General features: G+C 38.3%; 1 protein-coding gene across 8 annotated transcripts in view; it reads right to left on the bottom strand.

Moving 5' to 3' along the window:
- Positions 1 to 25,410, bottom strand: part of ARHGAP28 (Rho GTPase activating protein 28) — a 228,455-nt gene that overhangs the window by 156,755 nt on the left and 46,290 nt on the right. Inside the window, exon 2 of one of the 8 annotated variants that reach the window (XM_040479365.1) lies at positions 18,869 to 18,963. The exons of the other annotated variants lie outside the window; for them this stretch is intronic. The gene's annotated coding sequence lies outside the window, so the exon portion shown is untranslated. The remainder of the gene's footprint in view (positions 1 to 18,868; positions 18,964 to 25,410) is intronic. 8 annotated transcript variants of the gene reach the window in all.

Here is a 25,410-nt window from a genome sequence, read left to right as displayed (position 1 = left end):
TGGACTTAAAATAATGATAGCAATAGTAAAACATTTTTGATATTTGCTAGGTGCCAATTAGCATTCTAAGCGCTTCACATATACTAACTAATCTCATCCTTGGTACTACCCTATGAGATTATACTATTACTAACATTTTACAGAGGAGGAATTGTATAGCAAGGCTTCTGACTCTGTAAGAGGCAGAAAGAGGTTAAGTAATTGGCCCAAGACTGCACAGCTAGGCTTCTGATGTCGTATGAGGCACAGAAAAGTTAAGTAATTTTCCCAGAATCACACAGCTAGGCTTCCGATGATGTTCGAGGTACAGGAATAGACAGCTAACCTCTGCTGCTGTACAAACTGATGAGTAATCTCCCGCTGTGTCAGTTTACTACCCCTGCTTTCACATGGCAGGAATTTATATTTCTACAAGTTTTCTACTCCTGGGAATGATTTTTCGGGGGGGGGGGGGGTCTCTATAGGTATAATATGCCGAATCAGGAAAAATACAGCATGAGGAAACAGTAACATGGCTCTGTGAGCTTCTTGGCCAGCAGGTCAACTTGCGGGGATGAAAAGCCTCTCTAATAATACAGTAGCACACTCCCAAGCCTACCAGTGCATCTGCAAGCAGCACAGTAAGAGCCTGTGAGAAGGTGTTACACTGACAGGTAAGCAAGGGTAGAGCTGTGTCAGGCACAGATGCTGGTTTCTGGAAAGACACCAATTCAGCTCTAAACACAAAACTTAACAATCCCCATATCTTAGAACGAGAAAACGATGCTACATCTATCTACACAACCTCGTTCTGTAAACCCATCCATATGACAAGAACAATCACACTTGCTCGGGTGTTCTCTTTGAAGAGAAGACCTGCAAGGAACATGTCATCACTGGATGATGTTATTTGACTTATGGAAAGGGAAAGGGGAGAACACAAATATTTACTGAGTTCCCAGACTGGGCCAAACACCATGCTACAGGTTCCCATTTCTCTAATTAAATTTTGACAATCTACCCATAAAGTACATTTATAGCGTTATGTTATTCTCCTTGTTTGTAAGGAATACAAAACCTAAGGGTAAAAGGGTTATGTGAATTGCCTATGTAAATCTAAGGGGAAGTCAGAGTACCCCCTCAGATAGGTCAGACTCCAAAGCTGGCACCACACCCACACTGCCATGGCTCTCCTGCCTCAGATGAGCATCTCCGTAAGAGGTGGTCTGCTTCTTTTGGAAGACTAGATTTTACCTCATGGTCAAGGGCTGAACTCTGGGGTGAGACTCCCTGGGTTTGAAACCTAGTACTGCTGATGACTAGCCATGTAAACCTGGCAAGCCACTTGACTTTGGTGTGCTTTAGTTTCCCCAGCCATAGGTAACAGTACCTATATTGTAGGAATGCTTTGAATACTAAAGGAGTTAATATACATAAGTCTTTCAAGGTAATGCCTGGCACATAAATGCTCAATACATGTATTATTAAGGAAATTCTCTGCTGTTAACATAAACTACTTGCAAGCAAGTATCACATCTGAAGTCAAGTATTACAAACCTATTGCATCCCCACTGCTTCATATAATCCCTGATAACAAAATAGATGTTCAATATAGTTTGGTAAATAGATGAATATCTAGACCAAAGGATTATACATAAAAGTTCTTAAAATGGCCCAATCTCATCTGACCTGCCATTACCCCTCTCACATCATCTCTTGCTATATGCTGCCTTATTCTCTCCACTCCAGTAAAACTGGCCTTCTTGCTATTTCCTGGAGGGAAAAAAAGGCACCCTAGGGCCTTTGCACTTGCTGCTCCCTCCAGCAGATTAGGTCTTCTTCAGATCTAAATTCAAATTCTTTTCCTTGGTAAATCTCTCCCTCCCACCTCATTTTAAATTGCAACAACCCCTCATCATCCAGGTCTCCTGGCACCCCTTTCCTTTGTCCCTCCTTCATTTCCCCCCCACTATGTTCATGTATCACAACACATTACATACTAAAACGTAACTTGTTTATTTCACGTATTTTCTGCCCCTAGAACGTGAGCTTCATGAGAGCAGAAAATTATCACCTATTTTGTCGTGTATACTACTATACCTTCAGTACTGAGAAGAGGGCCTGACAAGAAATATTTGTTGAGTGGTGAATGAATACAAGCCATTAATTTACTAAAGATCTCTATTTCAATTTTGTGTGAGTCTGAATATAGAACTGCATTGTGATGCATGCTGGGAAAATAACAAAAAGACTGATCTTTGGGTAAAGATGGTGATGAGATGCTAGTAACATATAAATGCTCCTTTTCTAGAAAGCTACTTTGTATGTAAGTTAAACTGGTATGTCAATTCCTGTATTACATCTATATTCATGGAAAGCAGAGGAAGTTACCTGTTTTGTGGGAAATGAAAAGATAAGTGGTTTGTTTTCCACTAGCACACATGCTAAGTAGACACTGTTAAGCTTTCTCTTTGTCTGAAACTCTGCATTTCACCTAAGCTAAATGTCTTTTTTTTTTTCAATCAGCAAAAGTAGGATCCTCTGTCATGGCTTTTTTTTTTTTTTTTTTTTTAATGTGTATTCATTTTTTGAGAGAAAGAGAGAGACAGTGCAAGTGGGGGAGCTGTACAGAGGGAGGGAGTCACAGAATCCGAAGCAGGCTCCAGACTCTGAGCTGTCAGCACAGAGTCCGATGCGGGGCTTGAACCCACAAACTGAGAGATTATGACCTGAGTTGAAGTGGGCCACTCAACCAACTGAGCCCCCAGGCGCCCCCCTCTGTCATGGCTTTCTAATCGGAAAGTCCTAAGGGGAAGAACACAAAATTCCCTGTGCCCTGACGAGGTCCTACCAAAATTCACTAAAATAACAGGTACACAAAAATGCTTTCAGCAGAGATGTTACCCACTCCCACCCCCTGGGGAAATCTTTTAAAGTCTTACTTCTTCATAAATTATTGTTTTATTGATCTAGATATAAAAAGACTAAGACAATACAGATGATATTAATAAACTATGCTTTTTCGCAGATTCTTTATAAATACAATAGACCTAAAAATGCCTGTCCTGTGTCACATACGTTGCAGTACAGACAAATATAGTAGGTTAGTCTAAACATTTATTATATTTGATATGCTATATAAACAATCCTCCATAAACACTGAATTTAAAAGTTAATGCTCAGGTTTGTTTTTTTTTTTTTCTGTTTCTTTTTAAAATTCCAAATCTTATTTATCCTTCAAAACCCTACCAAAATCTTACTAAATCTCCAAGCTATCTTACCAGTTTCTCTCACTATTCAGAGTTAAACACTTACTGTTGGGTACCATTAACACCTGTATTCTAAATGACTTATTTACATACTTGTCTCTCTTTGAGATTATGAGCTGGAGGGCAAGACACTTACCTGTGTGTATACCAGAGCCTTGAACAGTATGTGGCACAAAGTAAGTGTTCAATAAATGTTGAACTGAATTACTGAATCGAAGTAAATAAATAAAATGAAGTCACACCAAGAATACAATAAAAATAAACTTTAGTGTTAAAAAGTAGGTATACTTGGATTCCAGCAGTATTAACTTTTAGAAAGTCACTTTTGATAATGATCTTTTTCTCAGAGAAGTTTTATATGTGCCCCCAAAATTGTGTGAAATGATGAGCTTTACCTCTAAGTGGAACTGTATTTGTTTCACGTGTTTCTCTCAAGCACTCAGCTGCAAAAGGCCACCGCCTCCGCAAAGCTCTTCTATTTCCCCAGGTAGGAATGGTTGCTGCCTCCTTTGTGCCCCAGGTCCTGACCATATTCTATCCCAGCCCCTTTCTCCTCCACTAAGTTTATTTGCTCTCACATCTGCCTCTTTCACTAGACTGAAAACCCTCTGAGGGCAGAGACTCTTTTCTTCTTATCTATCCCTGTTAATTGGCAACACTAAATGCTTACAAAAATTCACCCCCAAACCGCCCCCAAAAACCAAAACACACACACACACACACACACACACACACACACACACACACACACACACGTTTCTCAGACCTTGAAAGTTCAATTCTGAACTAACCTGGCTCAGCTCTTACGGGGGTCCCAGATCTGGACACAGGCCCATTTGCCAATGTTAACAGACCCTGAATTACAGGAAGTGCTTGTGAAATCCTAGAAAACATGCCAATCTGCAGTATTTTTTTTTCTAACATCAAATCATTCAGTAACAGAGCTTTCTGCCCTTCATTTCACTGCAGCTATTCAGTCTCACTCTTTTATGTTTATGTGGACCCTTTCCATGCATTTTCCAAATTAAATTGTGTACAATTAGATTTTATCACCCATATCCTAAATTTCTGACGAAAACTTTCTTTAAAGTTTCAAAAGAACAAAACTGCCAAAGGAGAGTCAACCAGATGTAGGGATACAGAATGGATATGTAATATTTCTTGATAATTGTCTGCTTTCATACTTTCCTTCCCTGACCCCAAGAGCCAGAACTGCAAGCACCGTAGCGAAAGAAGAGGGAGAAGTTACGAGACGCCATGCCCACTTGAGTCCTCTCAGCCACACCCCTGCCCCTTCACCCTCTCTCCCTCCTAAAAGAGCACCGCTGCCATTCTCCTACCCTATCTGCAGGCCACGCAGGACCTCTCTAGCAGCCCACTCGCCTCAGTCTCGGAGCTGGGAGCATCCCACAGATATCAGGAGGCCACACGCTGTGCTGGACACTGGCCAGCAGATTGGCAGGAAAAAGTCCAGGCAGAGTTGTGCTCCTGGAACTTAGAGACTAGCAGAGAAGAAAATGAAACAAGTATTTGCAATATGTTAGACGAACGCTATGATAAGGTAAATAAAGCTGAACTGGGGTTAAACTCGAACACTTGTGTTAAGAATATTCTACCTTGACAAGAACTGAAGAAAAGAGACTGGGTCTTTTGTACATGAGTGTATGGCTGATAGCTCCTCTCCTCTCCAGTTTTCTCATCAGTAAATGTAGGATGACAAAATCTCTCTTAAAGTAGTTCTGAGAAATGCGTGGCACCAGGTACAGCACTGTGAACAGGGCCTGGCCCACAGTGAGTGTCCAATGCACCCCTGATGTGATGTGTCTCATGGAAGGGCAGCCAGTCTAACCCAGGCAACGTCTGAGATGAAGTGGCTTTGAGCTTAGTCCCGAAGAATGGGAGTGGATTCACTACAGATACGTTACTTTGCTAGGGCTGTCATAACAGTGTTCCACAGGGTGGGTGGCTTTCACATAGAAATGTATTTTCTCACAGTTTGAGAGGCTAGAAGACTAATATCAAAGTGTCAGCAAGTTGATTTCTCCCGAGGCCTCTCTCCTTGGCTTGAAGATGGCCATCTTCTCACTGTGTCTTCATGTGGTCTTCCCTCTGTGCCACTATGTGTCCTAATTTCCTCTTCTTGTAAGATTAGTCAGACTGGGTAAGGGTCCACTGGAATAATCCCATTTTAATTCAATTACCTCTTTAAAAGCCCTATCTCCAAATACAGTCACATTCTGAGGTACTGGGTGTTAGGACCTCAACATATGAATTTGGGGGAACACAGTTCAGCCCTTAACAGTGGGGAAGGCAGGGAGAGGCACAGAGACGAGGGCTGTTTCTAACAGAAATATTACTATTAAATAAATATTACTATTAGAAATGTTACTATTTCTAACAACCTATGAATTGAAAGAGGATGGTATATGGGTGCCTAGGTGACTCAGTAGGTTAAAGTGGCTCTTGATTTTGGCTCAGGTCACAATATTACAGTCCTGGGATGGAGCTTTGCACTGAGCATGGAGCCTGCTTAAGATTCTCCCTCTCCCTCTGCCCTTCCCACGCTCGCATACACCCTCTCTCTCTCTCTCTCAAAAAAAAAAAAAAAAAAAAAGAGGATGGTGTAGCATGTTGAAAAGAAACTGAGTGAATCTAAACCCTTTTACAGTATAGATTATAAAGAGGGAATAGCGAGAGCTGAAGCTAGAGAGGGAAGGAGAAAAAAATCAGGCCATGGGGCCTTACAAGAGAGCTTATATATTAAGCAGTGGGATTTTATCCTCAGGGAAATGGGAAAACATTTTGGAATTTCAAGTAAGGTGCATATGTGGCATGACTGAACTCCACTTTAGAAAAATCATTCTGTCTGCATTATAAGGAGTTTTTTGGAGGCAGAGGGAGCACCTGGGAGACATTTGTTTTGTTTTATTTTGTTTTGTTTTGTTTAGGGGGGGAGACATTTGAAATAAGACAAGTGAGAAAGACTGATGGCTTGAACATGCCTTGGGGAAGAAACTGACACACTCTGGAGAGCTAATCAACGGACCTTGTGACTGATGGGGAGCAGGGGGAAAGGAGAATGATTCCCATGGTACCAGGAGGTGGGTAGATGATGGTGAAGGAAGATGACAAAGTCAAATAGACATTCTGAATTTGAGAAACCTATGGGACTGCCAGGAGATCACTGGCTGTTGATAGTACCTGTTGCTTATTAAACTCTTATTATACGGCACAGGATGTGTCAAGAACTCTACACATATTATCAAACACCTTCCTACAAACGAGGAAGCTGAGCCTTTAATGAGATACTCAACCATGGCACCACATCCCTTCCCCACCCCAAATGCCCTCGCTGCCACCCCTAGGGACACCACTATCTTGACCTCTGATACCATAAGTTAGTTTTGGCTATTTTTGTACAGTATATGAATAAAACTGTACAGTGTATGCACTCTTTTGTACATGTATCCATGCATTTTAAAGTCTGCAGTCTAACCTGGGAAAAATAAAGGTTGATGTAGACAGAAACATAAGTATAATCTCATGAACGCATATTCCCACATCCTAAGGACCCCTAAAATGGATATATAGTACTTATGCATTTAATTGCCAGGTCAAATCAGTAACATGAAATGAATCCAGGTAAGAACAAGGCCCATTTCGGTGTTGTATCCCTTTGAAGGCACTCGGTCACTGACCCAGACTAACTGTAACAAATCCCTTCATATAAATTAAAGATTAGAATGTAAAGCAAATAGTAATGGTGACAGCAGTTTTAAAGGGAAAGTTCTACTGCAATACTTAAAGTAAATGCAGGTCAGTTTTGGATAATAACAAATTTGAAATCAACTCTAATTATTGCTTTAATAAAGTAATCTCTTTTTCTAGTTAGGAATCGTTCACACTGCTAAGGAACTGACAGTGACCTTAGAAAGTGTTTTGAATGTTTTTAAAACAATAGAAATGTCAGTAAAAGATCAACTTTTTACTAGTTTTAAAAATTCTTTTCTAAAACAATTCCACAGAAGTTGTGCATTTAACTTTCAGTATTTTACTGTATGATCAATAATTTTACTATGTGCTTGCTGAATTCTGAGTTTGTTTCTGACCTGGACCTAAGAATCTCTTGGTGGGGTGGACATTACAGTCTTATTTTTAGGATAAGATCTTGCCTCTGATAGTTCTCTTATGAAATTTATTATTTTTACTTTTAATCACAGTATAAAAAACTGTTAAAAATTTTACTTGGAGGATGAAAACAATCACATCTGCAAATTTATGGCTATCCAAATTTTACAGATGCTGAACATTTGTAAGGGGGGGGAAAGCTGTAGTTCTCCACAAAAGTTTTGTCTGTTTGAACTTGCATGGGCACATATAGTTATGATATAATTCCATTGCAGAGAATATTCACATCATCTTTTAGCATAGTGAATCCTCTGTGTAAATTCCTTCTGCAAATCTTTTGATACTAAGTTCCTCTTACACCCCTAAAATTCCTGATTGTATTCTGATGTCTCTCTCCCAGAAAAGAACCAACAATTAGCATAACTTCTTGTTGAACCAAACAAAGTTCTGATTACAATCTTAATTAATCTCCTTTTGAAAAAAGAATCAACCACCTGTGACCAAAAGTTTGACTGCAGGACATTCTGACTTTAAAATCCATGGGGAGCAGCAACTTGTGCATGAGATTTAAAGTCAGGTTATTGTTTAGTGGAGGAATTCTACGCTTGAATGTGAAATCCTAGTCTCTCTCTGTATTAGCTTTAATTTTTTTTCAAGGTCAGATAGCTAAGAATCTGTGAACATGTGCAAATGTTACCTATTTTTTACTTTTCATTTTTGCTCTTGTAATGTCCACGTTTATTTCCTGTCATTGATGAATTGTAAATTTCAGTTCCTTCACTCATTTAAGACTGATGTTCCATTAACATCTCTGAGTTACTTAAAATTCTTAATCTCGTGGTAGAGCTCAAGCTCTGAATATGCATCTATTTAGATATTTTTAATATTGTACTTATTTATATATATGTATACATACATATTTATATTTACTTTATGTATTTTAAATATTTATATAAATGAATACATACTTGTATATTTTATATATTAATTATATCTACTTTTATATATATTATATTTAATATTTGTATATATTTTAGTTAATCAATCATACAGGATGACTTGGTAAAAGCTAGCAACATTTTAATAATAAATTAGAGAATCACAGAAATGAGGATAGTTATCACAACTTTATATATAGAACAAAAAAGGTATAAATCGATAGAGACCATCCGAAGTGGGGCTTTTACTGATCACTACCAGGATATTCTAAATGAGAATTAGAATTTCCTTGTGCATTGCTAAGCTTTTCTTTTTTGAAAAATCTAACTTTTTCCAAATTTGCCAACCAAATCTTTAATAAAACTTTGTGAAACTTACTTAAGTAATTGTGTCTAAAAGCATTAGAGTAAGAACTAAATCCACATCTGCTAAGATATCTGAATTTGCCTCCTTTCAAATTATATATAAGGCATCAGTGGTGGCATAAAGATGAGAAGAAAAGAGAGTAAGCACTGAAAAGAAAAAGCCCACTCCATGCTTGCTAAGTATTACATTTTAATTGATTTTAACCAGTATTTTATTCAAACTTACATTATACAGTGTCACATGTGAAGTATGATTAAAAAAAACTTTAGTAAAAACCCAATTTCCACATTATTTTAGAACAAATCTAAAGCAGTCTTATGCCTTACCTGACTCTTACAAATAAATTATTATTTCCTATTTTGCCTTTGATCTTCTCTGATTAAAGACCACAACTCTTGTTTATCTAAGACAATCAGTGGACAGATACACGGCAAAAGAAAAAGTCATAAATACCATAAAATCTCATTTTCAGGTCTGTCTACCTATAAATCTTTAACTAGACCAGCCAACTAGGAGAAAAACTAGATAATTTGTATTTCCCCTTCTCTCCCTTCTTGCCTCCTGGTATAATATTAAAAAGTAAGCAAGCAAGCAAGCAAGCCAGCAACACACTCTATCTAGAGCCAACTCTATGCCCTATATCAAAGGAGAACAGAGCAAACTTACTTACGATGTATGGATCTTAAGCATTCCACCCCATTCCCATTTCTCATCTGATACAATTACAGTTAAGTCTGACACAGGAATTTCTTACTTTGAATCTTCTAACAGCATTCCTAGCAAACCTACAATGCAATGACATATAGCCATCCAGGCACCCCTCTGTAATTGCTTAATTTTTAATTCAATGGGATAAATAGGTAGAACACCAACCACTACTTAAATGATCTTTTACCAAATCTGTAAGAATTTTCCTTCCCTAGGGTAACATCAAGACAGTTGTAGATCTGGGGCACCTGGGTGGCTCAGTCGGCTAAGGATCCGACTTCAGCTCAGGTCATGATCCCACAGTTTGTGGGTTCGAGCCCTGCGTCGGACTCTGTGCTGACAGCTCAGAGCCTGGGGCTTGCTTCAGATTCTGTGTCTCCCTCTCTCTCCGCCCCTCCCCCACTCATGCTCTGTCTCTTTCTCTCAAAAAATAAATATTAAAAAATTAAAAAAAAAAGATAGTTGTAAATCCAAGCTGTGTATTAATCACCAATATGTCCCTATGATTCCTAACTTAAATCCTAACTCCTAATATGCAATGCTGGCCAAGTTTCTGCTCTCATTACATCTGCTTCTGATGCATCCCTCTAGAGACGTTTGACTTCTTTAGGTTCTGCTCCATGTGTTTCCCTTCCTGTCTTTCAATCCTGCTCTGGTCCCCCATCTTCTCCATGTATCTGCACAGAATACATAACAGGGCTTTCTCCTGTTTTCCAAACTTTACCATGTTACAGAATGGCTCACTCCACTAATCACTTTCCAAGCGCCCCAAAACTACTGCTATTTTCCATTTCTGATAACTATTAAACAGGAAATATTCTCTATAAAGGGTCAGAAAGTATATTTTAACGCTAGATATTTCTGTAAGAGTTATTTTCATTACTCAGGTTTTCAACACATCTGTGACAACATGGATGGTCCTAGAGGAGATGATCCTAAATGAAATGTCAGAGGAAAACAAAAACCATATGATTTCACTTATATGTGGAATATAAAAAATGAAACAATAAAACAAACAAAAGCAAAAACAAAACAGAAAAAGACTCATAGATACAGAGAACTACCTAGTGATTGCCAGAGGGGCAAGGAATGGAGGTAAAGGGAATTAAGAGGTACAGCCTTCCAATTATAAAATAAATTAAGACACAGGGATGTAATGTACAACATAGGGAATACAGACAATAATACTGTAACAACTTTGTATGGTGACAGATGATAACTAGACTTATCATGGTGAACATTTCTTATGTATATAAATGTCACATCACTAGGTTGTACAACTGAAATCAATACATATTGTTTGTCAATGATTTTTCAATTAAAAAAAAAAGGAAAAACAGGAGAAAATAAAAGTTAGTTACAATGGGGTATTTCCACTGTGCTAGAATAAATCAAGGAGAAAGAAAAAATAGGTGAAAAGTTTTTTTCAGTAGAATCTCTAAACAAAAGGAATAATTTCAACAGCCCCAAGCAAACTTCAGTGTCACACAGTCAAGGCCAAAATGTTCCATATAAGATGAGGAGGTTAAGACTATGACCCCGTGTCTGTGATATTATATGGAATACAGGCATTGGGCCTGTGTCCCCAGAAGGTATTTTATATATATATTTACATATTTACATTTATATCTGTGAAGTTAACCTTATCATAGTATAATTTGTACATCATAAAATTCACACATTTTAAATGTACAATTCAATATTTTTAGTAAATTTAACAAGTTGTACAACCATAACTATAATCTAATTCTAGAACATTTTCATCAAATTATTTTGACAATCATAATGGTTGCTCAGATATCTGTTCTTTTGATTTGAGAAAGCTGAATTTCTTACAAGTCTTGTGTCTAGTTCAGTGGGATGTTTCTATGTTAGCCACAAGTGTAGGCTTGGTCAGACTGCTGTGGATCCTGAACAAATAGTAAAAAATGGTGTTTTATTTCATTTATTACATTTAGATTTTTCTAACAGGGTAACCTAGAAGGGAAAAAGATATACTGTAACATTAACTAATATATTTCAAGTATGGTTGTATAAGACTGACTTCAATCCTTCATTTGCAAATAAACATTTTGATTCTTTAAAAATATGGGGCGCCTGGGTGGCGCAGTCGGTTAAGCGTCCGACTTCAGCCAGGTCACGATCTCGCGGTCCATGAGTTCGAGCCCCGCATCGGGCTCTGGGCTGATGGCTCAGAGCCTGGAGCCTGTTTCCGATTCTGTGTCTCCCTCTCTCTCTCTGCCCCTCCCCTGTTCATGCTCTGTCTCTCTCTGTCCCAAAAATAAATAAACGTTGAAAAAAAAAATTTTTTTTTAAATAAAAAGGTGGAACAGGGAGAGGGGAAAGGGAAGGAGAGTAGGAAGTGATGATCAAAGGACTGTGCAAAACATGAATGGTGTTTCAGGAGGGGAGAAGTTGTTAATTCTTATACTGATCTTACTATGTGGCAGTTGATGTTCTAAGGTCTTTACTTACATTGATATCTTTACCTCACGAGAGGTCCGTGAAATAGATGCTACAACTATCCTCAGTGAGGAAACTGAGGCCCTGCAAGGCGAGATAACTTGCCAAGGTCCCACAGTCAGTAGAAGAGCCAGGCTCCTCACCCATGCAGCCTGGTTCCAACAGTCTCACCTTTCACCAGATTTGTTACTTTCAAACCTAACATAGTTGATTATTTCAGCATCGGTGAGGCTGAAAGTTAAATTAGCAGTGACTTGTGGCCAAAATGCCCCAATTCTTTTGTGATCAATACATGAACCGTAATGGTTGAGACACATACTAATTTAACTGATATTTCTAGTGTATATTGGCAACACAAAGAAACTGCTCAAATGCTGTCCAGGAATGATATTCATTTTAGAAAACATGGGATACATTTTGTATTATTTGGATTCAGGCTTAGGGTGACCATATGTACTGGTTTGCTCAGAAAAATCCCAGTTTATACCTGTTGGCCAGGCATGATTATATAGCACCTGCTTTTGCTTTCAAACTGTCCCACATGGACAGCAAAATATATAGTCATCCTACTCATGCACAACCAGCATAAATGGAACAAGTCAAACTGCATAAAATTTATATCCAATCTCTTTATTACATTATTTTTCATGCTATTCTTTAAAAAATTTTTTTTTAACGTTTATTTATTTTTTTGGGACAGAGAGAGACAGAGCATGAACGGGGGAGGGGCAGAGAGAGAGGGAGACACAGAATCGGAAACAGGCTCCAGGCTCTGAGCCATCAGCCCAGAGCCTGACGTGGGGCTCGAACTCACGGACCGTGAGATCGTGACCTGGCTGAAGTCGGACGCTTAACTGACTGCGCCACCCAGGCGCCCCTTCATGCTATTCTTTATAGCAACTTCAGAAGCCACTGGTATATCCCAACAACAACAATGGCTGTCTAGCATTTATTCTGTTTTCACGTATATCTTTTTCTTATTGTATGATCCCATCCCCAAGCTTTCCATTCAACAAGATTCTTACTCTTAGTTATTTCTACCTATAAAATTCACTAGGACTACCGATTATCACCAAAACTTCTAAAAGACAAAACCAATACAAAACAAACACCTTTCTTCCCCATCTCACAATATATATAATAAAAATTTCTATGAACCTAAAGCTATGTGAAGTTATCTCTGTAAATGCTAGCTTATATTCATATATGCTCATAAAATGGAGTGTTCTATCGAACTTGTCTTAACATGTTACAGGATCTGATTCATCCCCACATGAATTTTAAAGTGTCTTTTATTCATTTTCTTAGATGAAATATCTGCATAAAGCTGACAAGTGCTGCATTTGGTTTTAATAACTGTGATTCTTTCATTGTCTTATCCTAAAATCAGTTGCTTTTACCATTGTGAACTCAGTGGTACCTCTTCCCATTTCTCTGCCTCTTCTTTCAAACACTTCACTTCCCTCTAATCTTTCTGCCAAACGACTGCTTTTATTTCAGTACTTTCTATTCTATGATAACCACCCTAATGACATGTCTTTCCTAAGGACTCCATGGTCATTTTTTGGAAACAAGCCATTATTCAATCTCACATTCACATTATGCTTCCCATAACGCTGCTGACTCAGCAGCTGCCTTAGTAGGCCTATGCTTTCTCCATGTTGCTTAAAATTTTTCTGAAAAAACTACTTACTTATGGTCCCCTTATGCAAACTCCCTGACCTCCTTCCCTTTGGGTCAGATTCATCTATCCACCTGGAGGTATAATCTTCTTGAGAAACTCAGCTGGCAAATAAACCTCCCCAGCCTCTGGGCTTCACTTACCATATTGATTATGAAGATTCTTAGGAAACTGACCTGCAGAAAGGAGGGAGGAAATTCCTGCCCTTGAACTGAGGCACGGGATTCCATTACTTTACTGTTGTCTCAGTCCACATAGTTATAGATGGTGGAGGGTATAACCAATCACTAATTCTGGAAAGCTGTTCCACACCAGTGTGAATTAGTATGAGGAAGACAACTGTCCACTGTATTCTGCTTAATGGTTTGAAATTTCTGACAGTTTTCTCCCTTTTTTAGCCAGCAAAGATTCTTCAGATCTCAGTTTTTAAGCTTACCCTGATTATGATACCCAGCACATAACTGTATTCATCTTTAATTTCCCTATAATGTAGCTTTTACCATGATTTAGCTCCACTAAATGGTCTCAGTTACCCAAAGACAGGTTTAATCTCCCTATGATAATGACATATCATTAAAGGGCTTTCTATAAAAGCGGTTTGAATGTGTGGTACCCTTCTAGAAGAAACTGAAATAAGGTCTGAAGATCACATTTAATAGGAAGAAGTGGAGTTCATTAAAGATGTAAAAAAGAAAAAGTATTTACAGTTTCAGAGTCACATGGGCCAAAGATAAATTACATATTTCATTCTATAAAAATATTTTAAACAGTCACTTCTTCCTAATTATCTGTTACCTTGCTCCTTTATGAAAATGGTCTCATTTGAGATTAAGTAGACATCAAGAACAAAGATGAAATCATTGCAAACAGAGAATCAATTGTGGCTTATATTTTAGAGCCATTGATGTGATACTTAAGCACAAGTTTGCTAATTTAGGCCCAAATTTGACCAAATCTTTATCATGAAAAGTGAGCATGGTTCTTTGTGCCATCTTTATATACTTAGGCTCCTGGAAGAATTTCAGCAACCTCTTTGTCTTTTATAGACAAAGAATCTACTACGACAAAAATCAGTATGCTCGAGTGAAACGCTTCCAGATGAAACTGGACCACAGAGTGAGAAAGATGCAGTAGCCATGCTTCTGAGAAGACCATCAGAACTCAAAACAGGACAAAAATAAGATGTCTCAACTCATTCCATTCCATTCTTCCATATATTGCCTTTTAATTTAATTAAAAATATTTATTTTATTAAGAATGATTTTTAAGAGTCAATCACAAATCAAACATCAAACTATGTGAGGCTTTATATCTGATGTTCTTCCAGCTGTGGTCTGCAGTTATAGAACAAGGGGAAACTTTACAATATAAGAGTAAATCATAAGATTGCATTATCCCCTTGAATCAATTATACAGATAGGGAACAGAAAATATACATATATATTTACAAATTATATAATTACATATATAATATAAATATATATATGTATATATGTGTGTGTGTGTGTGTGTATATATATATATATATATAGTTGATCTCAATTTTCCCTCACTGAAAACATATGTATTCTATTGTCACTTTGCATTAGATAACATAGGAATACCTTAAAAAAAATTTAAAGGCTAACATGAAGGAATTTATGTTTAATTAGACAAGAAGAGTCGTTCTCATGTCAAAGTACTTTTTTTACTTTAAGCTTTCACAACTGTAATACTGTACTGAAAATAAGCAGAAATATTCCATAGTTCCTTTCAAAGACTCATTCTTTCAAAAAGAAAAAAAAAAGGTACTATTTCCCACTGGGCGCATAGATAGCACCAGTTCCTTATTTCTCTGTCCCCTCTCAAATTATAGCCTAGACTCAGAATCACTTAACTAAGTGACATTTTTGTAAGATACAAAAGTTACTGGTTTATTAGGAAAGGTCTGAGCTCTATTTTTACCTAATACTCCCAGGTATAGTGTTTACAGCAACAACAGAAAAAAAAAAAAGTAACCAATCACTGGGGCGAAGACAAAAATAAGTTGAATGATTATGAGCACATTAAGAGGAAAAACATAAACCCATAACTTGGTGCGAGGATACTGACTGCATTTCTTAGGAGCCTAACCTCCGCATTCCTGAACCGTGACCAGAGATGATAAAGAAGTGTTGAGAGGAACAAGCGACCTCATTGTTACCTGGCTGTGCTCTTGAGCTGAGAGGAGGCAAAGCCTGTGTGTCACCACACAGCAATCCCAGGCTAAGAACTGACCTCACCCCAGATGAGAAGTTTCTAGAGCCTGTTTCACAGCAGTCTTTTCTGCTTAGACATGGTCCTCTTTGTGCAGTGGTTGAAGTGGATTTAGCAATTGGTTTTGCTGAGTCTGGAACCTCTGTCATACTACATGAGGTCTGTGTTAATGGAGGACACAAATGGTTTCAGATATGGACAGAAAAGACTGTGAGAGAGCAAACTAGAGAAAGAGGACCAAGAGAAAGCTCAGAAGGAAATCTGAACATTAAGCAACAGTTTGTTACTGACTTGTGATGCCGGTGTGATGCCAATCAGAATAGGTAGGAAGGTCTGTTCTGCTGCCTGGTTTGAATTTGTGTCTGAGGACACAATAATTGATGATAGAATTCATAATCTTTTGAAACAGTTCCAGAAATAGTGGTTGCTGAACTCAGTAGGGGAAAGAATTCCATTTGGCCCCACTCATCTTTTTCCTCCAAGAGTAGTAATGGGGATTAATAAAAAACATGGCAGAGTAGAAATCTTATTAGTCTACCAAAGGTAAATGGGCACTGGCCAATTTGTAAAGGGAGCTAAAATTAAATTCTTAATATGATTTAATGTCAATTAAATGCTTACAATAAAGAATGACCACCCTGAAAATGAATCTATTTAATAGTTAAAATATAATCAAATTGGTCTGTTCTACAAATGTAGCCCTCCATCCTTCCTAATTAAATCCCTATTTTATGAGGTTGGATTTGCCAGATGCTTGGAATTTTTTTAAGTTTTGGAGATATGTCTTCAAAATGGAAGGGACTTTGCTATTTTTTGTAATAGGAAAATTGGCTTCTTGTCTTAGCAATTGACAATTAACTTCATAACCCTAGAGAATTTCAAAGACAAAATCCAACAAAAATCAGGAAAGAAAATTAAACAGCAAAAAGCATGATTTAGACAATTACAGAGAGACAGCATTCTAGTATTTTGTAATCAATCTATGTTGCTGCTCTTATTAGTTCTGGCAGGGCCACCCCCACAGAGAACCAATGGATACTCCAGACAGCCCAGTGGAGTAGACGTGTGTCTGTGATATCCTCTGAATCATCCCAGGCTACTGAGCCCTAAATTAGATGCTGCATTTTAACAGGAGACATATTATCTCCAAAAAGAGGGACTGTCGCACAATGAGGTCATGGAAATTTTACTTTTACAGTGCAGAAAACAAAAGCATTTCCTTTCTCATTCACAATTCACAGCCTGGGACTGTTGTGTTTTTATTTTTGTGTGTTTTGGGTTTTTTTGTTTGTGTTTTTTTAACAAGCTAAACTGGCAAAGTGAAAATATAAGCAACTGGAACCTGACCTTGATTATCATTTCCCTGTGTTTCTTCAGGGTTCATTTTCTATTTCTTACTTTATACAAAACTGTCTTCTATAATCAGTTTTATAACCAGAGTCAATTATTTTGTTTTTCAACTTTGAAGAAGAAACTTCATGCCATCCCCTTCCCTCCATCCCATAAATATTTACAGGACATGTTGCTGGGTACTGAGATCATAAGGATAATGGCTCCAGATCTTAGGGAGACAGGGGGCAGCTACAGAGGAAACATCATAATTATTTTTGGAATAATAAATGGAGGGTTGCAGTGGGCTCTGGGTTCACTGGGAGCACAAAGGAAATAACCTGGTGCCGGATGGAAGAGAAAAGGAAAAGGTAGCCAGGCAGGATTCCTGGACAATGTAACCTGTGACCCAAAGACCAAAGATGATAGGCCCTAACCTGGTGAAGAATAACGGGGAGAAGGCTCTTCAGGCAAGGGAAGCAGGGTGCGCAGAAAGGCGGCACAGGGTCGTGGTTAAGAAGCATAGGCTCTGGTATGTATATTTTACCACAATTTTCTTTGTTTTAATTTTTTTTAATGTTTATTGTAAGAGATAGTGTGTGCGGGCACACAAACAGGGGGAAGGAAGAGAGAAGAAGAGACAGAAGCCCAAGCAGGCTCTGTACCATTAGCACAGAACCCAATGTAGGGCTCTAAACTCACAAACCGAAGATCATGACCTGAGCCAAAATGAAGGGTCAGTCACTTAACCGACTGTGTCACCCAGGCGTCCCACCACGCTTTTCAAAAAACCAGCAGCAGAGGTTTTGGAGGGAGGCCACTATACTTCACTTGGGCAAATTATTCACCCTCTGGGTCATTTCACAATCTGTAAAATGAGAAGCAAAATAGTACCTACCTCCTAGGAGTAAAACCCTTGGGACTTTAATTCACGTATAGCACTTGGACCAGTGCCAGCTTTACAGGAAGCACTAAATAAATGTTAGTATTTATTATTCTGTATACAGACCCAGAGATGAGAGAGGGCAGGGCTCCTTCAAGGGCATGATGAGTTTAAGTTGCCTTCTCTAAACAGGAAAGTCCAGTAGACAGAAGAAAGAATCCAGAAAAGAAAACTGGGCTGAAGTTGATCTTTAAAAGTATTTTTGAAAAAACGTTTGCTATTTTCTTTTTTAGCTATACAAGATGATGGATGTTAACTAAACTTGTTGTGACAATTATTTCACAATATAGGTAAGTCAAATCATCACATTGTACACTTTAAACTTAGTGCCATATAACAATGATCTCTCAATAAAACTGCAAAACAAGAATTATTTTTAAAAATTAATGACATTTTAAAGATATCACTTTTTCCTCCCTGAGGTCCTCACTGAACTTCAAATGTATACTGAGGGTATATCTTTGAAGCCATCTATACGTCAACTGCTACTTAAGAATAACCTGTCGGTACAAAATAATTATGTCTTCCAGCATGAAAATACCCCTTTACAAAGAGCAGGCTGATCCCCCCACTCTAACTACGACTTCTATCCCAACATCTGAGAAGCAGTGCACTTTTACATCTATGGATGCCAAACATTCCCACAAAAACCCGTATTTGGTTTCACACATCCCATTTGATAGTCTGTGACTAGAGGAATGTTATGTTATGATGCCACATGTTATATGGAAAGGCATGACAAGAGGACAATATGAGACAATGTAATGAGTCCTCCCCATAAAATAATGGTACAGCAATATTAGAATATTGGAGGCTTGAGTTACTTACCATCTTAGTTTCCTCACTGGAAAAGTAAGGCTAGATGTTTTCTAAGGACCCTTGGGACCTCAAATGTCCTGTAAACTACTTGATGAACAGGATGTCTGGAATCAAGGAAGAACAGAAAACCCTGAGTAAGAAGGAATATCTGTCCAGTCCAGAAATCTGTCAGATAATGCTACCAAGGAATGTTTGTAGGAAAGGGTGATATTTTATTTGGCTATTATGTCTCTAACTTTCCTAGAAAGATACACTACTAATTTACTACTCAGACTTCAGCTAACCTTTTTTCAGTCTCTATTTTGAGTGTAGTGCAGGCTACTGAATAGATAATGTACAAACAGATGAGATCAGTTGTTTGCTCTGATTGACTTCTAGCTCAAACATTTTTTTGCCTCATGTTGTTATGATTATATTGGCTAGAGATGTACTAAAAACTTTATCCCTAATCTCAGAAATGCTTCATTTGCATAAACAAACATTTCTCTCTGTCTTGGCACACAAGAGTAAGGACTGGTGGTCACATGTGCAGATCACACACCTGCATGGGATCTGAAGAAAGCACTAGAAACATAGAGCAGACTCCCAAAAAGGAAAAGGGCTTTGGACTGTGGGTGTGAGGGTCAAAAGGATCATTTCTTTTGTCTTCCTATTAAACAACAATTTGCATAATTTCTACCCATCATATGTGAAATACTGAGAGGCTTCCACTTCCTCTACACCTTCCTTGAGAAGTGGCTAAAACTCAGCACCTTCTTATGCCATAATCTCATTAAATGTTGATGCCAACATTGTTCACTTCTGAGAACAGAAATATCCTATTCAAACAGGTATTAAATCGTAAGCCTAGGCACTCTGAGGCTCGGCCCAGTCAGCTTTCTCACCTTGGCCCAAAATGCCCAAGCCACAGACACTGCCCATCCAGAAGTGTCCTGATTATAGGGAGACAGAACCAAATGGCAGCCTCCCACACAGCAGGCATTCTAGCTGGCCCCCAGGTTAGCCTGGGCTATTTTTATATTGAATTTGCCTTCCACTTGTTCAAAGCTAATCTCTAGGTACCAGGGAAACAGCCCTCTCAGGGGATATAAAATGATCCTAAGACCTATAAATGTAAAGATCCCCAGGATGAAGGAGGGGGGCGGATTTTGAATGCTAATTTGACCAACATCTTCTTAACTTGTGCTTCATGAATTACCTACAAATGCAGGCAAATGTGCACAACATACATATGTGTACTTTTCACAGGGGCCTAAACCTTTTATTAGATTCTCTAAGAGTTCTGTGATTTGAAAAAGCTAAGAACTACATGATAAAAAATAGCTCTTTTTAAAAATACAAGTCAAGTCCCCAAGCCACAAGTAACAGGAAAACATAAAATGCATCACTTTTTGCTTTCATTTAAATATCTTTGAGTAATGAAAATAGCTCCAAATTAAAAGACCATATCTGCTATATATGTTCAGTTTGTGAAAAGTTATCTCACTTCAATAGTTCATCAAATAATTTTGACAACAGTATTCACAATTTGATTTTAAGTAAATTCATCCTAAAACCAGAAACAAAAAACAAAAAAAAAACAAAAAAAATTTCCTGAATGGAAAAGAGTTTCCCAAATTAGGTACTGCTGCAGTAAATGGATCATTTAATTGAATACTTGCTGAATTTCAGGTCCACTCATGGTTGGGTATGTGGAGAATTCTATTCTAGGGGTAGCATCATTCAAAGAAGGCAGAAAACCTGTAATGGAATCTCTTTATCATTTTCCCAAAACAAACAGGGTTGCATTCCATTACCCCAGCAGCCATGGGCTTAACTGCAGCTGACCAAATTTGAGATGACCTCCAAAATCTGTTCTTAGTAACATTCTGGTCTTCATAGAATTGCCAAAATGCCGGTGGGGGTTGGGGTTTCAATAGGGTTGAGTTTAAGTCTTCCCCCTCTGCCTGCCCTGTCTGCCTCTTGTTCACACACTGCTAAAACTCTTTCACCCACGATACCCAGCTGTGTCATCCAACCACAAGGCAAGTTAACTGGGGTAAGAGCTGTCTATGGCTCTACTAAATGTGAAGTCTGAAGACTGGGACTTTGACCGAACCACTAGGATTCTGGTGTATGTTTATGATTATTATTAAGCCAGCTACCTCCAATGTAATGTGTAAGTTAGTTTCTATCAGTTATTTGACTGGGAGGGTACATCAACTGAGAGTTCTAAAAGAAGTTTAGGTTTAAATCTGATTCTTTCAAAATTAATTCTTCAGTAAGTTATATGGTATCTATAAGAGTTGAAGACAGCCTCCCAAAGTGAGGTATTTTTATTAATTTATTTTCATTGCTTTGGCTAAAACAATCGGTATTTCTTTAATAACTCATTCATTAAGCCAACCCCATTTCACAAATAAAATCCTGCAAATGTGGGGATAGAATCTACTACTACTTCCCTCACCAATCCTCAGTACCTCCAAGCTGAATTACTGGACCCTTCCTCCACCTCTTTGACCACACCCCCATCCATACACCAATACATGCACATCACACAGTACATATCCACATGCCTTTTCTTCAACGAAGCAAATCCTGTATTCTCTCCCTTAGTGAGATCAAACCCCGCACTGGGCTCCATGCTGGGTGCGAAGCCTACTTAAACACGCACACATACACGCACATACACACAGAGAAAATATTCAACGACATGCTCACACACCTCTTGGAAGTCTCTGCTTATTCAAATTTCATTAAATTTATCCTAATTTTGTACGAATATAAATAGAAATATTAAATCTAGTATACATAATATGGATAAAAAAGTAAGTTTCCAATGAATGCTCTCTTTAAACTAGAACAAAAAATAAAAATAAAGTGCTGTGGGAGCCTTAAATGGTATCCAACATTCCTATTAATTGGGCTATCAATTTATGATCATCTGAAAAATCAGTTCTGCTTACTGGCAGGCTCTCTTTTTCAAAGAAAGGCTGAAAGACAAATACTTCCTGATATACTGATACCGACTTGAAGTAGGCTGGTTGAAATAAACCAAACTCTACTTTGAGTAACTGAAGCTACTAACAGTGAACAACAACTCGTGCTTACTGTACAGACAGCTTAAGTACCCAAGAGATCAACTAAATAAGCAAAATTAAGAAGGGGAAAGGTGTTATTATGCAATTAGTACAGATCTAAAGCCATGTTTTGGTTAAAAATCTAGGATTATCTAATTACCTTCATTTCCAACCTACTAACAGAGAAAAACAGAATTAAGTGTTCAAAGAATCCCTAGAGATCAACTAATCAATGGAACCCCTTCATTATCCAAATAAAGAGATGGGTGTGAACTGAGTTTGATCCAACCATAATCGTTTCACCCAAAGTGCACATGGAGTGGTCTCTACCTCCTTGAGGAGACTCACTTCACCCAGCCTCAGTGATACCAGGAAGTGGCTGCTATGCCTTTTCCTCCCACAAGCTCTTCTGCCAAAGATACTTCCTGCTCACATTCCTCCTACTGACCTGTGCTCATCTTTTTTTTTTTTTTTTAATTAAAGTTTAGTTGACATCAAGTGTTGAATTAGTTTCAGGTGTACAACAGAGTGATTCGACAATTCGATACATTATGAAATGCTCACCATGTAAGTGTAGTCACCATCTGACACTATACAACATTATCATCATATTATTGACTATATTCCCTATGCTGAACTTTTTATCCCTGTGACTTATTTATTTTATAGCTGGAAGCTTATGGTCATTCTTGGAGACTTTATTTAGCTATAGACTCCTTTGAAGCTTTCCTTAACCACTGTATCTCTCTCACCAACCTAACCCGGAGTGGCAGTTGAACATTCTCTGCTCTCTCAGAGCATCCCACACGTTGTTCCTCAATCGTTCTTTTCACAATTCAAATACCGAGTGTCCACACTGGGCCACTGGGCTAATGCTGGGGATACAGAGGGAGAGGCAGCATTTCTGTCCTCAATGAGCTGCACTTCAGAGGCAGATGAAATAACCTGTTAACCAGTCCATCTGGTCTCATCGAAGGATGAACTATTAACCATTTTTGTAGTCCCAGAATCCAATATATGGTATACAGAGCTTAAAAGATGCTTGTTCAACTTCACCTTTATTGTGAAAATTGGAGTTTAAGTTATTGTTTTAATGCGTAAAATAACCCTTACGCAAAATTTAATCTTTAAAATGGAGGGTTTATTTAACTTCTCTTCATGATCCTTTTCTGACTTTTACGTGTTGAGGCATACTCATTTACAATTGTCACCAGATTTTTTTATTAATTATTCTTCACTTCATAGCATATTACCATGAGTTTATATTAAACTATGAATAAAGGCTAATTCAGTGGTTTCTGAGAAAGCAGGTAGCATATAAGGTCAGAACAGTATATTCCCTAGCAGAATACCAATTCAAGATTTCTAATACTTCTAGGGTCAAAAATAATAGCAAATTCTGAAAATATCATCATATAGTTGAGAGATTATTAATTATTATGAATTGTTCATATATATATATATATATATATATATATATATATATATAGTACCTAGCTCTGTATTAGACAAGGGATACTGAAATGAATAAGACATGGCCCTGGAAATCAACAAATTCTTGGCCTTTAGAGAAGTCAGCTATAGAAGCACTGCTACTAAGTAGAGGGTAAGTGCAATGCTAGAAGAATGGATGAGGTAGAGAAGGCACAGAAAGGGACATGACCAACTTGATTGGAGGGGGAGGCAGCCAGGGAAGAAGATGTCACAAAATAAGTAATGCTGAGATTTTAGAAGACCTCCTTGGTAACTCCCCAACCAAAGGACAGGTCACATGTCCACATTTCAGCCTCCACAACCTTCCCTCTGCAACCATTTGTTAAGACTCTCCTAAGCGCCAGGCCCTTGGATGGGGGGAGGGGAAGGTAGTTAAAAATTCTGCAATGAAGAAAACAAATTATGTTCTTGTCTTCACAGTGCTTATCTACTACTGTGGGGCTGGGGTTAAAGTTTTATCCTATATGCAAAAATCAACGGATTTTAAGTAGGACCAAATGTCTTGCATTTTAGAAATCTAGGTTTCTTTCTTGGTTTTGAGCGAATTTTCAGCTTTTTGGGGGTAAGTTTTATAAGCTCCCCCCCTACACTCTGCATTTTCTCTCTCTGCACCTTCCCATAAGCTAAGTTTTTATAATAAGTTCTACTTGCTCTATTTCCTCACCTCACTTTCACCCTTAGCCTGCAGCAAACTGGCTTCCACCTCTACAACTTCATTAAACCCACTCTAGCCAAGATCTTCACTGCTATCCACCCAATAAACCCTGGGCGGGATCTTCAGTCTTAACATTTTTGGTCATTTAGCCACTCCTCACACGGCTTTCTGCTCATTTTAAACCTAATGCCTTGGTTTCCAGAATGCTCCTAGGCTCTTGATCTCCCAATGCTCTGCCCTTCCCTATTTGGCACTGCTCCCCAGGTTTCTATCTTTGTTCCTCTGCCATCTCTACAGACACTCTTTTCTCCCCTGCCAGATCGCACGCACGCAGTACTGGTTTTAATTCTCTCCTGAATGCAGACATCTCTCATGAATAAAGAGCTTAGAATTTCCAGCCTTGATTTCCCTCCCAGGCTGCCAGCAGGTAGAGCCAACTACCAGCTGGACATAGACACTTAGTATAATTTTCAATTTTCACCTGCTACACTCATCTCCCCATCTACAATCTGCTCATCCACCAGAATTCTCAATTTCAGTTAGTAACACTCCAAAACAGAAACTCAAGTAATTTTCTCCTGGTCCCCAGTATGCATTTAACCATCAAATACCAAGTCCATTGCTTGTTCCTCCCCCAGAATCTATTACTCCCTTTCCTTTGTATTCCCACAACCCCTTATCATCTTTACTTAACAATGGCATTATCCTTCTAAATTATTTCTCTACCCCCAGTCTTGGTCCCTCCTTAAAACAATCTTTTACACTCCAGAAAAATAAGAAGACTGCAAGCAAACTGTTGTAAGATTACAATTATGATTTTATGGATTTTAATGCAATAGCTCTGAATCCAGCTTAAAATAGTAAGAATGATCTGAATTGGGTATGAACAGTTTGGAGATGGAGTGTGGAAGAAACAGAAGAGAGAACAAACCAGGTTAAAATTTGGTTAACTAAAGAGAGTTCCTTCTTTTTTTAAAAAAAATTTTTTTTCAACGTTTATTTATTTTTGGGACAGAGAGAGACAGAGCATGAACGGGGGAGGGGCAGAGAGAGAGGGAGACACAGAATCGGAAACAGGCTCCAGGCTCTGAGCCATCAGCCCAGAGCCTGACGCGGGGCTCGAACTCACGGACCGCGAGATCGTGACCTGGCTGAAGTCGGACGCTCAACCGACTGCGCAACCCAGGCGCCCCAAGAGAGTTCCTTCTTAAGACACATAAAAAAGTCCTTCCATGGACTCTAAAAGAAAATTGGTACTAATTTTTTTAAATTCCCATAATAAGAACTATTTTGGAGTCTGGATAAGTATCATATTTGTTTAAGATTGGTATAATAGAAATCAG

Source organism: Herpailurus yagouaroundi, unplaced genomic scaffold, assembly GCF_014898765.1.
Source record: "Herpailurus yagouaroundi ecotype Mexico unplaced genomic scaffold, PumYag 142, whole genome shotgun sequence".
NCBI classification, from domain to species: domain Eukaryota; kingdom Metazoa; phylum Chordata; class Mammalia; order Carnivora; family Felidae; genus Herpailurus; species Herpailurus yagouaroundi.
This window is presented reverse-complemented; position numbering and strand designations above follow the sequence as displayed.